At 40.7% G+C, this 15,273-nt stretch overlaps 1 pseudogene across 1 annotated transcript; it reads left to right on the forward strand.

Annotated features, from left to right (window-relative positions):
* The first annotated feature begins 2,866 nt into the window (after positions 1–2,866).
* On the forward strand, positions 2,867–14,454 carry LOC308526444 (RNA-binding motif protein, X chromosome-like; annotated as a pseudogene). The gene is made up of 4 exons: positions 2,867–2,926; positions 12,814–12,946; positions 13,182–13,543; positions 13,794–14,454. The product of its transcript is annotated as an RNA-binding motif protein, X chromosome-like (transcript).
* Positions 14,455–15,273: the final 819 nt, after the last annotated feature.

The following is a 15,273-nucleotide window of genomic DNA, read 5'->3' on the forward strand; positions in this document are numbered from 1 at the left end:
ATTTATTTGACCACGGAATTCTTTTTGAGCAATGTCTATTAACATTCTTGTTATAGGTTGAATTGTATCCCCCCTCCAAAGAAGTCCTAACTCCTAGTATCTTAGAATGTGATCTTATTTGGAAATAGGATTTTAAGAGATGAAATTAGTTTAGCTAAAATGAGGTCATACTGAAGGAGGTGGGCCCTTAATCCAATATGACTAATGCTCTTATTAGAAGAGGAGTGAAACACAGAGAGCAGACAGCCGCGTGACACAGAGGCAGAGATTGGAGTGATACATCTTTAAGCCCAGGAATGCCGAGGATTACCTGCAAGCACCAGAAGCTAGAAGAGTCTCCCCTAGAACAGTCACAGAGAACATGGCCCTGCCAGCACCTGGATTTCAGACTTCTAACCCCCAGAACTGTAAGACAATAAACTTCTGCTGGTTTAAGCTACGCAGTTGGTGGTACTCTGTTACAGAAGCCACAGGAAACAAGTAGAAATCTGTTAAACTAGCATTCTATGCAGCAAACTTTGAGAATGTTTATCTGGCCGTGTGAAAATGGGCGGGCTCTTTAATCCCTCTGTGCCGCAGTTCTCTCATTTGTAAGATGGGGGTGATCACATCTATTCAATGGGGTCATTCTGAAGTTTAAGTAAGGTGATATTTGTAAATATTTAGAAAAGTGTCTGGGACATTTAGTAAGTGATTTCTCATTTTCAAAGAGTCTTCATCATTCTGGGGCTGATCCATGTTTTTAAATATATATACTAGTATATTTTTTATTTCAGAGAGGCAGGAAGAGGGAGAGAGAGATAGAAACAGCAATGATGAGAGAATCTTCAAATGGTTGCCTCCTGCACGCCCCCTACTGGGGATCAAGCCCACAATCCAGGCATGTGTCCTTCACCATAATTGAACCATGACCTGTTTCTTAGGTTGACAATCAACCACTGAGCCACATTTTTATAAAACATGAAAAGAATTACTTAAAACAGAGATGCACCGAAACATACATTTTCACATATCCAGGGGCTACAGTTTAGTTTTAAGGTACCAAACATCAGTTCATGGGATATTTACAAACGAAGGTAATCATCAACCAAATTGACAGGGAAGTTTTCTTTGCATAAATTGTGGGGCTGATTCTTTTCAATGACAAATTCAACAAAGATTATAGAAGTAATCATAGGACTAGTTTTTGACTAGTTCCCGCTCCTCGTTATATTAGCAGTTTTTGGCAGCAATCAATAGAAACCAACTCTGACTAAGACAGGCAAATAGGAATTCACTAGAAGAGTGTGGAGTGGCTAACTTATTCAAATTAAAAATACTCAGGCCTTTGGTGTGTGTGTGTGTGTGTGTGTGTGTGTGTGTGTGTTAATCTTTATGTTGAGAGTATTACGTATGTCCCCTCCCCCTCATTAACCCCCTCCAGCCTGGCCCTGCCCCATGCCCCAGGCCTTCACCACCCTATTGTCTGTATCCATGGGTTATGCATATATGCATTCAAAGAAGACTCAGGTCTTTGAAAGGACAGAAATCAGGGCAGCTGTGGGGTTCCAGGAAGCAAGAACTAAAAGAATTGCAATGGTTTCCAGGCTCTACAATAAGTTCCAGGGATCCCACCTTTGATGGGACTAGACTGCCCCAGTGCTTCCCTCTCAGCCACCTGGACAGTGCCTGATGGAGGTGGGCTCATCCCCCAAGGTAAAATCAGGGCCCTTTTAATAGTGGACGAGTGAAAGGCCCTGCATAGGCAAAACCCCAGGAAATTCAGGGGCAGGAAGATCTGTTCTTGAGCGTTTTTTTCTAACAGTCTCCTGACTCACTCTCCTCCTTTCTTCCAACTCTGTATCTAACCAGCAGTCACTGCCCCTCTATGTTTCACTTTTCATTTTAGGCTAATGTAGTGTTAACATTAAAAACAACAACAACAACAACAACAACATTGAAACCTGTAAAGAATTTTTGTAAGTTTATTTGAGCCAAACTGTCCACATATGCCAGGAAGCAGAACCTCAATGAATTGAGATAATGCTCTGGAGATTGGCGGGTTACATCTGTATTTATACATTGCAATCAAAGGAAAGGGACATAGGTGGGTTACATGAAATCCATTGGTTATGGACTAGAGAGGCGGGAGAAAGCAAAGCAGGGAATCCCCTGGGATTGGATAAAACGTAAAATGATAGACACATACTTAGGGGGGTGCAGGAACAATTAACACGATAATGAAGGAACTTGTGGTATCTGTCCTGGCGCCAAGCACATTTGGTTGTGCCCCAAGCGGTCCAGAAAAAGGGAAGTTACAAGTTACCCAGACATTTCAAGGGTATGTTATCATAGATGCAAAAAGACAGATAGGCTCAGTTAAGGTAAAGGTTGACCTTGTCAATGAAGATACCGATACCGGCCTAGGATGTAACTGCCCACCATAACTGCTTTTAAAGTTTAATTTCAGACCATCCTTTGTGGTTACTTTAGGTCTTTGAGTTTGCAAGACCTCCATGCAGGCCTTCCCTGGGCTTGTCAGGTTAGCATGTGGCCCCTTTCGTCCACAGTAGATTATGTAAAACTATATAGATGGCTCGCCATCCACTTTTCATTGCACCAACTTTAGTTGGAAGTTATTAGAAAGCTTGGGGGCGTAGGAGTGGAAAAAATAGAAATTAGATGGCACCTGAGCAAAACAGAAACCAAAAAAAGGGATGGTTATCCTGTCTTCATTGAAACAAGTATTTTGCGTTGTCTGTATTTTTACAGGCAATGGAAACAGTTCATAGATTTACCAAGTCTCGTTTCATGGCTAAATTTACCTCGTTTTGTTTAAGTAGCCAAGTGACTTCCAAACTGTAACGTTTTCTCTCTTTGCCCGAATATGACCAGAGGTCGTAAAGAACGCTTACTCCGAAATATCACATTTCTGGGGATGCCTACGGTATAAAAGCAACCCCCTGTGTTCTGAATAATTTATTTCAAGAAATATGTTCTGAATGCTGACTATGTGCCAGGCCCTGGACTAGGTAAAATGTCTTGCCACCAAGTAGCTTAAATGTGTTTATCAGCTGAACATTACCAGGGATGGATTAGAGGTGACACTTGCTTCTCCTCAAGCCACAGGTCATCATGCCTGCTTAGCAACACCTAGTGGTCAGTAGAAGGAACTGTCTGAATGAGTGACATATTTAGGACTTTTACAGGAGCTGAAGCAAACGCTCTTCCCCTCTGTCACATCCCATCTCCAGATCAGATAGATAATTAGAATCTCTTTGAATATCTTTTTTGTATTTATGTGTGTCTAGGCTTATTTCTTTAAACCTCTTTCTGTCCTACTTCTAATTCTCCACAATGGATCAATACTTTGGAAACATTCTTATAGTACATTTTATTGGTGTAAGGAAAAGTAAGACTTTAGAATAAGCAAAAAAAAAAAAAAAAAAAGATTACTGTATGTCTCCAATGGGAAATTATGCTTCATTTGCAGCACACATTTACAGGTGATTTGATTCTATGGAGTTTGTGTTTTTCTTTATATTTGAATTATTTTACAGCTTCATAAATTCTCTTTGATGGAGGCTCAACAGACTCCAGTCCACTCTACTACCCCACCCAATTCCACCCCCCCACGCACAGGGAAAAAAAGGTTTTGCCCATTTGTAAATTGATTTTAACATTCTTTCACTCCATATAAACTTGTCTTTGACTTCTCCTTCTCCACTGTATCCTATGTGAGTTGTGATTTTATTTTTAGAATATAATAAAAAGCATTCGATAGAAATAAGTGGAAAAAGCAGGACGCCAACCAATTGGAGACTGTATGTGCCGATTCTTACACAGCACACACAGGCCTTTGACTGGGCTGAAAAGGTTGTCAGTCCTGTGATGATCTAGGTGTTGTGAAATTGTCAAGTTTTTAGTAAGATCGTGTTTAACAATGGTCCATGAATACTTCACTAGTAACAGGTATAGAGTGCTGGAGATTTTATGGTATCACTCTGGTGTCTAATTAACAGATAATGGCATTTACGGATGCCAAAGTGTCCCCTGAGTTGGTGTAGCTTTAGCACACTGAAGGCTCCAGAAGACTAAGCACAGCTTTTCAGGGTCCTGTCCCATCAGCACTTCTGCTGGGAGCAGCACCTTCACGGGGCTCTGCAACAAGGCACGTGGTCCCGGTGCAGACATCAGCACTCTAGGTGTCAGGCATCCACAGCCTAGATGCCCCCCCGACCTCAGGAGGCATCACCTGCTATGGAGGCCACATGGGCTGCAAGAGAGAACCATAAGGAGGGTCAATAGGAGAAATCCACAGTGACTGATAGGACCGTGTCCATGAGTCCCCGGAGTCATCTCCTGCAGAATCAACAAAATACAAAGGAAACCAGAAGCGGGGCCAGAGCTCCCACCAGAGAAGGTGTGTGCAGAGCTCAAGAAACACCATGTGCAACTGCTGTAGGGAGGCAAGATTTCTCCCCAGACTTGCAGGACCGGGGCCACACAGGTTCTATATCTACATCGTGGCCACTGGATACCAAGGGTATCTTCAGTCTTCAACTTGTTCAATCCAGTTCTTTCCTAAAATGGGCCTCTGAAGATGCAACTGCTTGGAATTCCAGTTGTCACCCATCCTTCTTACATTTCCTGCCCACGTCTAGATGAGCTAAGTGGCATCACGTGTAGCTGAGGTCACTGCAGAGAGTTTTAAATAAGCTGTTTAAAAGCTACTGATATCAACAGCTCAGAGCTGTTATTCCTAAATCAGCACAACGTATTCTCCGCAGCAGCAAATGTCCTTGCTGATTCCTGCCAGACTGCTCAGGACACAGCGGGGGACCAGAGCTGGGGGAGGTACCAGTAGCACAGCGAGATCACAGGCCCTCTAGCAGCCAACCTACCATAAAAGGTGAAAGGAACTGTTTCCCAAACAGAATTTAAATCAAATGAAATATCAAATCATAATTTGGTTCTGAAAGTATTTGAACACTTTAGTGTTTAGAAACGTGTATATTTCATTCTGATTCAAGCAGACTTCCCATTTCTTTAAAAGACACTTTAGTTCTCATAAAGGGGAAAAAGTTAAATTTGGGGTTTATTTTAATATTTGCCAAATAACTCTTGGAGGGGAAACTGGGCCAGATAGCACCTTTCCAACACCTCCATTCTGCAATTCTACGAAATGAATAGGATTCAGTCACATTTGGTTTGTTTGTTTGTTTGTTTGTTTGTTTGTTTGTTTTTATATATAGTTGGGTCTTTTTCAAGGTATTTTCCAGGATATTAAGAGCAATAATGGGCTTAGTGGGTTTGGCTCAGTAAATGGAGCATCGGTCTGTGGACCAAAGGATCCCGGGTTTGATTCTGGTCAAGGGTTCCGGGCAAGGGCCCATACCTCGATTGCAGGCTCTTTCCCCGCCCCACCCTGGTCAAGCGCTTGTGGGAGGCAACCAATTGATGTGTTTCTCTCACATGAATATTTCTTTCTGTCTTTCCCTCTCTCTTCCACTCTTTCCGAAAATCGATGGAAAAATATCCTAGGATGAGGATTTAAAAACAACAACTCTCTGTCTTAATGCAGAAATGAAACATGGAAAAAATACACACAGATATTTAAAATCCTCAGATGAATATCCTTTAAGCAGTCCTCCATGTAAATCATCTTTTATCACAGTTGAGCAACACCAAGTTTGAGGTTGTAGTCTTTAGCAAAGACCAAAAGTGTGTGTATCCCAGGTTACCAATTAAAGCAGGTAGATAAGTTCTGAAATATTATCAAGTTGTTATTCAATAGATCATGGTGGTGTAATGGATAGCATATGGAAAAAAAAAAATTTTAGATTCTACATCTCACACCTTGTATCAACATTAACTCCAGATTATTAATAAATTTAAATATTAAAAATGATATCAGGAAAGTCCTATCAGGAAACATGAGATAAAATTATTTTTATAATCCCAGAATGGAGATGTCATAAAAAACTAATAGTTTAAATTCCATAAAAGTAAAAAATAGTGTATTAGAAAAACACCACAAAGCAAAAAGATAAATTCAAATTGAAATATTTATTACATATTTCAGGCAAAAGGCTTATTTTTTAATGCAATGAGAATTTATACAAGGAAATACAATCACAACAAAAGAAAACAGGTAAAGGACATGAATTAACAGTTCTCAGGAAAGGGAGTTAAATGATTCTTAAAGTTAATGATAAATGTGTAAACCCATTCATAATAAAAGGAATCACAAAGGAATGATGAGATTCTATTCTTTACATATCAGATGGCTCAGACTCCAAACTTATGCACCCTATGTTGACAAAGGTGTAGGTAGGAAACAGGCACATCATTGGTGGGAGTATAAAGCTGAGCAAACTCTACAGAAGGAAATTTGACTATATTTATCACAATTACAAAAAGCACATGTTCTTTGACCCAGCAAATCTGCTCCTGAGCAAGAATCCTATGGCTATACTTACCTGTGTACGAATGATAAATATACAAGGACTCCCCTCGCTGTGGTATAAAGGAGCATCTTCCGTCATCTCTAGTTCTTTCTCCTTATTGGTCGTCACAGCATTTACCACTACTCTCCTTAGGACATACTTGCTTGTTTTGTCTGTCTCCCCTCAAGAGAGTGCACGTATGTGAGTAAAGGGAGAGCAGCAGTTCTGCTTGGGGAGATAATCCTGGGTTTGCCTTCTCACAGCACCACTTCCTTGCATAAATGTGGACTATTGCATACCACAAATTGGTTACATGTCTTGCTTACTGGGAGAGCAATGAATCGGCACGCACACCTTGGGTCTACATAACTAGCATCATATAAAGTGACAGGTAGAGAACTAGGACAGTACATTCTCTGTTTCAAGATGAATCTGATATACCTTGACCTCATTCATGAAAACTATGTTTGCACGCCCTGTGTGAAGTGGCTGGATCGCCAATGAGAACAAAGATGTTTTGAATGCTGTTTTCCTCAACCTGCTTATGTCTATAGAGTAAACTTAGTGCTAGACTCAGTCCCATTGGGTCCTACTAATTGGATTTTGAGTCTGAACTTGTAACTACTGCTGATGTCAGGGCAATGCACCCAAAAGACAGGCTGCATCCCCAGCATCTAGAATGGGCCTGGCATTTATTAGGAGCTCTACAAATAATAGTAAATGATAAATGAATGGGTGAATGTATATTGTTAAGTGAGAAAGAGCAAGGTGCACAATGGTAGCACTGCATGTTACCATTTGTGTAAGATAATATTGCTTCTATTTGCTTCTATTCTAGCTCTGATAGAGTGCACAAGCAATTCGCACCTCAATAGATGAATATATCATTTCTGTATTGGTGATTATAGAATTTATTTTTAAAGCTAGAACACAGATCTTTCTTGGAAAACAATTATGGGCTGCCCTATCCTACATGTAAGTATAAAAATGATTAATCAAAGTTGAATATCATGAGTTTTTTATATCACAATAATGATTTTGAACTGGAAAATTATTAAAGCAGGCATTAATGGGATATATTCATTATCTATTTGCTTCCAGAAGTATAGTGTTCTAGGTGCTCTAAGGGGCATGCCACACACACACACACACACACACACACACACACACACACACACACAAAGGCCCTGAATAGGAGCAGACGCTGGGAGTGGTGTGCGGTAGATAATCAGGTGTCAAACAACATAGAATCTCCCTGATCCCACCAGAATAGAGAGATTGGAAAATAATATAGCCTAAAGTACTTATTCCAGTCCTCTCAGGTCTCACAGTTCTATACTGAGTTTCACTGTTTGAAAATAGTTGTTATGTAAGCTCTGTTCATTTAGCTAGTTGTTTATCACAAAATGGAAATTCTTGTTGCTGTTAAGCTTTCATGCAAGGAAAAAGCACAATTTTATTCTTCAGAACTTATCAAAGAAAACTAGGGTATATTGAAGGTCATTTTAAATTGCACTGTGGTCATTTTAAACACACACAAACAACAACAATTCTTACCTTTTAGAGGTTCTGTTAAAATCTTTATGCCCATGGACACAGACAACAATGTAATAAGGGCGGAGCGGAGCCGGGGGTGGGGACGGGGGATGGGAATGAGTGGAGGGGGAAAATGGGGGACATCTATAATAGTGTCAACAATAAAAAATATTTATGGATCCAGTGACATAATTTCTGAGATGTGTGGCAAAAAAATACAGGTGAGAATGAAATATATGTACATTTTGATGTATATACAAAGATATATATACATATATGTATATATATGCCATGAATTCATAATTATTGAAGTTGGGTGATGAGTACTAAGAATAATTTCTAGTAAATTTTTTACTAAATTAAAAAATGATAATTTACTAAATTTAATTTACTAAACATTTTTTATAGTAAAATGTTTTCTGAAATCAATTCTAAGAATCTCTGTGGGTTTTTTGGGGGGGGTTTTAAAATATATTTTTATTGATTTTTTACAGAGAGGAAGGGAGAAAGATAGAGAGCTAGAAACATCGATGAGAGAGAAACATCGATCAGCTGCCTCCTGCACACTCCCATTGGGGATGTGCCCGCAACTCTGGTACATGCCCTTGACCGGAATCGAACCTGGGACCCCTCAGTCCGCAGGCCGACGCTCTATCCACTGAGCCAAACCGGTTTCGGCAGAATCTCTGTTTTAATGCCCACTTCTGCCGTGTCAGCTCAGCTGATCTGAGAGCAGATGTTTGAAGGCAGAAAGGGAAGGACATGAAGGCATGTGGCACAGAAAAGACACTGAAGGGAAGGGAAACTGAAAAGCCAACGGCGATCTTCAACTGCTGCCTCTTATCAGTTCAGATGACTGCCTCCCTCATCACCGGATTCCAGGGCCCGGCGCCACGCCGGGCTGACGGTGGGTTCCGCACTTACCATGTGGCCGAGAGGTGGCAGAAACTCTGCCCAACACGTGTAACTGCTGCCGTGACTGCTCGGTCCTTATTTTAGAGAGTGAGATTTCACAAAATCGCAAAAACAATCTGTCCTATCCCTAACGCCTGCTAAATAGAACCTGGATCACCATGGTAACAGCAAAGGCAGGCAGTGGGGGGGAGATGTGTTCTTTGTCAGAGCAACAGAAAAGCAGGTGAAAAGGAAAAGTCAGAGAAAGCATGCTATCCATCCCTCAGGATCCAGCTCAGACTCCGTCTCCTCTCAATCCCCAGGGCCTCCTCTGTCTAGCTATGCTTATAAAAAACCTGGTCTATGCATCCAAGGCAGGAAAAACTCTCTCCATTTTGTAGAATTTTTTATATCGTAAAAGGGAAACGTGAGGCTCAGAGAGACTAAGAAGCTCTCTATAATCTAATAAGTGCCAAAGCTAAGAGTGAAACAGGTCCACCTAGTGTCAAGGCCCACGCTCTCTTACCTCTGATCCTGCTTCTAGCATTTGCAAGTGCTCATTCAGACATTATCCATGTAAACCTGCATGTCATCACTTGTAAACACATGGATAATCATAATGGCAAAGGTAAACATGAAAATAACTTTTAAGCATTTAAAGGCCCAGAGTATTTTTGAGAATGCATATTTAATCCCCTCTCCCAAATTTCAGCCAAATAAGAACATAAATCTCTTTCTGTTATGGAAACCTGAGAAGAGGCGCATAAACATAGCTGCTTTAGGGATGAACCAAACAAGCAATATTCTAGGACATCAATCTATGTATCTAAATATAACTAGATAAATAACAATTATACTGTTCAGTTCAGTTGTTGTTGTTACTGTTATTTTGGGATATTGTTTATTCAGGAATTTTTATGTTTTGTTGAACACAAATACAATGTTATCTTCAATGCAGCTGCCTTGTCAGACTCGAAGACAGAAATGAAGGGGGCTCTGGTCATGAGGCTGCTGCTGGAATAGAACATTCACCACATCTACCACTGCAGCTGATGAATTCTAGCTATGTTTTAGTCTTTGCATCATAATTGATTCAAGAATTAAAATCCTAAAAGGACCCAGGCCTCAGATGTTATACAAAAATTAACTCAATAGCTCTAAATGTAAAAACAAACCTGGGAAAACCTGCAGAAAAACTCATTGAAGCCCTAGGTTAGGCAAAGGCTCTTTTTTTTTTAGATGGACTTCATGATAATCACTTTCCGTTTTCCTTTGTAATTTAAATGCACACATGGAAGAGTATCTCTATCCATATAGTAATTTTGCTCATTCCTCACATTTTTTAACTGTGGTAAAGACATGTAACATACAAATTTCCATCTTGATTATTTTTAAGTGCACAGTTCAATAGTATTAAATACATTCACATTGTTGTGAACAGCCCTCCAGAACTTGTCATCTTGCAAACTGAAACTTTACACCCATTAAACAACTCCCATATCCCCCTTCACCCATCCCTCTGTACCCGTCATACTTTCTGTTTCTATAAGTGAAATCATATAATATTTGTCTTTTTGCAACTAGCTTATTGCTCACATACTATCATGTCCTCAAGTTTCATCTATGTTGTCAAATGTGTTGGAATTTTCTTCCTTTTTAAGGCCAAATAATATCCTCCCCCCCTTTTTTGGGGGGGGGGGGAGGGTCTGGAATATTTTTTATTTTATTTTATTTTATTACTTTATTTTATTTCTATTTTCTTTATTGATTAAGGTATTACATATGTGTCCTTATCGTCCCATTGCTCCCCATGCCCTAACTCATGCCCTCACCCCCCTGGTGTCTGTGTCCATTGGTTAGGTTCATAAGCATGCATACAAGTCCTTTGGTTGATCTCTTCCCCTGACCCCCACCCGCCCCTACCTTCCCTCTGAGGTTTGATGGTCTGATCGATGCTTCTCTGTCTCTGGATTTGTTTTTGTTCATCAGTTTATGTTGTTCATTATATTCCACAAATGAGTGAGATCATGTGATATTTATCTTTCTCTGACTGGCTTATTTCGCTTAGCATAATGCTCTCCAGTTCCATCCATGCTGTTGCAAATGGTAAGAATTCCTTTTTTTATCCCTTTTAACGAATATACCACATGTTATTTGTCTGTTTGTCAATGAACATTTGGGTTGATTTCACCTTTTGGCTATTGTGAATAATGCTGCTATGAACATTATTGTACAATTGTCTCTTCAAGATGCTGCTTTCAGTATATATATATTCAGAATATATATATTACTTATATATATTCATAAGTAATATTGCTGGACCATATGGTAATTCTATTTTTTTTTTAGGAAGCACCATGCTGTTTTCCATAGTGAGTGCACCATTGTACATTCCCACCAACAGTACACAAGAGTTCCAATTTTTCACATCCTCACCAACACTTGTTATTTTCTGTGTTGTTGTTTTTCATACTGACCATCACATTGGATGTGAGGTGATGCCTCATTATGATTTTGATTTGCAATTCCCTAAGGATTAGTCATGCTGAGCATCTTTCCGTGTGCTTGCTGGTCATTTATACATTTTCTCTGGAGAAATGTCTATTTGAGTCCTTTGTCAATTTTTTCATAGTTATTTGGCTTTTTGTTGTTGAGTGGTAGAAATTAGTTATACGTTTTGGATATTAACCCTTACCAGATATAGGATTTACAAATAGTTTCTCCCATTCCATAGGTTGCCTTTTTACACTATTGACAGTGCCCTTTGGTGCAGAGAAGTTTTTAATTTTGATGTAGTCCAATTTATCTATTTTTGCTTTTATAGCCTGTGCTTTTGGTATTACACCCAAGAAATCATTGCCAAGCCCAGTGTCATAAAGCTCCCCCCACGCTTTCTTCTCAGACTTGGATACTTTTAGGCTTTCCGTTTAGGTCTTTGATCCATTTTCAGCTTGTATTGTTGTTGCTGTTTTGCATGTGGATACCAGTATTTCCAACACTATTTGTTGCAAAGGCTGTCTTTTCCGCCACCGAAGTGTCTTTGCACCTTTGTTGAAATCTTTTGATCACCTAGGCAAGCGTTTATTTTGGGGCTCTATTCTATTTCATTTGTCTATGTATCTCTCTTTATGCAACACCAAACGGTTTTGATTATTGTTGCTTAATTTTACTTGTTTTAGAACTATATGAAATTCTATTATTTGTTGTTTTTTAATATTCACCTGAGGATATTTTCCCATTGATTTTTAGAAAGAGTGGAAGAGAGAGAGGGAAAGACAGAGAGAGATATCGATGTGAGAGAAACACATCGATTGGTTGCCTTCTGCACACGCCCGAACCAAGGCCCAGGCAGGGAGGAGCCCACAACCAAGGTACATGCCCTTGGCCAGAATTGTACACGCTCTATCCGCTGAGAAAAACTGGCTAGGGCCTATTCGTATTCTTTTTTTTTTTAATGTGACTTTTAAAAAAAATTTTCGTATTTTTTTGACTGATTTCAGCGAGGAAAAGAGAGGGTGAAAGAGATAGAAACATCAATGATGGGAAGGAATCATTGGCTGCTTTCTGCACACCTCCTGCTGGGGAACTGAGCCTGCAACCCCAGCGTGTGCCCTAGATCAGAATCTGAACACTTGACCCTCCAGTCCGCAGGCCAACATTCTATCCACTGAGCCAAACCAGCTAGGGCTATTACCTGTATTCTTGAGGACCTTATTTCTTTTGTTTAGTATTGAAAGATGCATTTATATTATTTCATATAGCTCTAAATGGTTCATTTTCATTAAAATAGTATTCTGTTGTCTAAAATGTATCCATTCGTTCCTTGCGCAATAATTCCAGCGGTTCTCTCTTGTCTTCAGAGCCAGTGGCCCTCCCGTGTGCTGAACTGCTAGGAAGGCCCATTCGTGAGATCTTAGGAGCTTGAAACTATTGTCACCCCTTTGACTTTCACCAGGGGGAAAAAATCGTTGAAGCTGATTGCCCAGGAAAGCTCTTCATTGGTGGCCTCAATACACAAACAAATGAGAAAACCCTTGACGCAGTATTTGGCAAATATAGGCAAAGAGTAGAAATACTCTTGAATAAAGGTCATGAAGCCCTAGCTGGTTTGGCTCAGTGGATAGAGCATCAGCCTGCGGACTGAAGGGTCCTAGGTTCCATTCTGGTCAAGGGCACATGCCAGGGTTGCGGGCTCGGTCACCAATGTGGGGCGTGCAGGAGGCAGCCGATCAATGATTCTCTCATCATTGATGTTTTTATCTCTCTCTCCCTCTCCCTTCCTCTCTGAAATCAATTAAAAATTAAAAAAATAAATAAATAAAGATCTTGAAACCAACAAATTGAGAGGATTTGCTTTTGTCACCTTTGAAAGTAGCCAGAGCCATGAATGGAAAGTCCTCAGATGGAAGCCATGAAGGTAGAACAAGCCATTAATCCATCATTTGAAAGTAGTAGAAGTGGGCCACCTCCCCCTCCAAGAAGCAGAGGCCCTCCAAGAGGTCTTAGAGGAGGCAAGGGAGGAAGTGGAGGGACCAGGGGACCTCACTCACATGGAGGGCACATGGATGATAGTGGCTATTCCATGAATTTTAATATGAGTTCTTCCAGGGTACCACTGCCAGTAAAAAGAGGACCACTAAGGAGAAGTGAGGGTCCTCCGAAAGATCTGCTCCTTGTCCTAGCTGGTTTAGCTCAGTGGATAGAGCGTTGGCCTGCAGACTAAAGGATCCCAGGTTCGATTCCAGGTCAGGGCGCATGCCTGGTTTCTGGTTCGATCCCCCCAGTGTGGGGCATGCAGGAGGTAGCTGATCCATGATTCTATGTCATCATTGGTGTTTCTATCTCTCTCGCCTCTTCCTTCTGTGAAATTAATAAAAAAAAAATATGTATTTTTTTAAAAGTAATTTCACTTAAAAAAAAATTCTGCTCCTTCAGGACCAGATCCCAGCAACAGTGGAATGGGAGGAAGGGCTCCCCATCTCGTGGAAGAGATGGTAATGAAGGCCCACCTCAAAGGAACCCCGCCTTCTGGTACAGATGTTTATTTGTTCTGAAGAGATGATAGATATTCTACTAAAGACAGCTATTCGCACAGAGATTATCCAAATTCTCGTGATACAAGAGATTATGCACCACCACTGAGCGATTATACTTATCATGATTGTGGTCATTCCAGTTCATGTGATGACTATCCATCAAGAGGCTATAGCGGTAGAGATGGCTATGGTTGTGATCATGACTATTCAGATCATTCAAGTGGTGGTTCTTGCAGGGATCCACATGACAGGTATGGTAACTCACATGGTGCTCCACTTACCGGAGGGCCCCATCATTTTACGGTGGAAAGCAGTCGCTGTGATGACTACAGCAGCTATGGTGGAAGTTGAGACAGTTACTTAAGCAGCCGAAGTGATCTCTACTCACATGGTCGTGATCAGATTGGCAGACGAGACAGAGGGCTTCCCCCTTCAATGGAAAGGGGCGGGGGGTTCCTCCTCCACCAGATTCCTACAGCATTTCAAGCTACCGAGCACCAACTGGTGGTGGCCCTGCAGGAAGCCGATCTGACAGAAGGGGAGGCAGAAGCAGATATTAAAAACAAAACTATGCAGCAAAATCCCTGTTCAATGAAACAAACAAAACGTGGAACTTATCTGTCATAACCACCCTAAGGCTACCAAAAGAAAAATTTGTTACCTTTTTAAAAGTTCCTGTTAAGTTCCCCTTCCATAATTTTTATGTCCTTGTGAGGAAAAAAGTAAAACATGCTTAATCTTTTGACATTGCATTCAACAAGCAAATATTAAATGTGTTAAAGCTTGACTTGTGTACTAGTGTTGTAATTTTCCAAGTAAAAGTGTCCCTAAAGGCAAGCATTCTAAGATCTACAAACATTAAGCCATCTAAAATAGAGAGATGACTCCCTCTGCCTATACCATGGTCGGCAAACTGCAGCTCGCGAGCCACATGCGGCTCTTTGGCCCCTTGAGTGTGGCTCTTCCTAAGCCTTAGGAGTACCCTAATTAAGTTAATAACAATGTACCTACCTATATAGTTTAAGTTGAAAAAATTTGGCTCTCAAAAGAAATTTCACTCGTTGTACTGTTGATATTTGGCTCTGTTGACTAATGAGTTTGCCGACCACTGGCCTATACAAACAATCTAGCTATTAGAGGGTGGTTGGGGTATGCTACTCATAGGACCTCAGGCTGCCTTCAAACTGAAATCTCAAATGTCCTCGATATGAAAAACCTGAGACCAGATGCTTATGTAAAGAAAGTGCTATTTGATCGGCCTGCGGACCCAAGGGTCCCAGGTTCGATTCCGGACAAGGGCATGTACCTTGGATGTGGGCTCTTCCCTGCCTGGTCCCTGGTCATGGAATGTGCAAGGGGCAACCAATCGATGTCTTTCT

This window comes from Myotis nattereri (genome assembly GCF_964212035.1).
Source record: "Myotis nattereri genome assembly, chromosome: 10".
Taxonomy (NCBI): domain Eukaryota; kingdom Metazoa; phylum Chordata; class Mammalia; order Chiroptera; family Vespertilionidae; genus Myotis; species Myotis nattereri.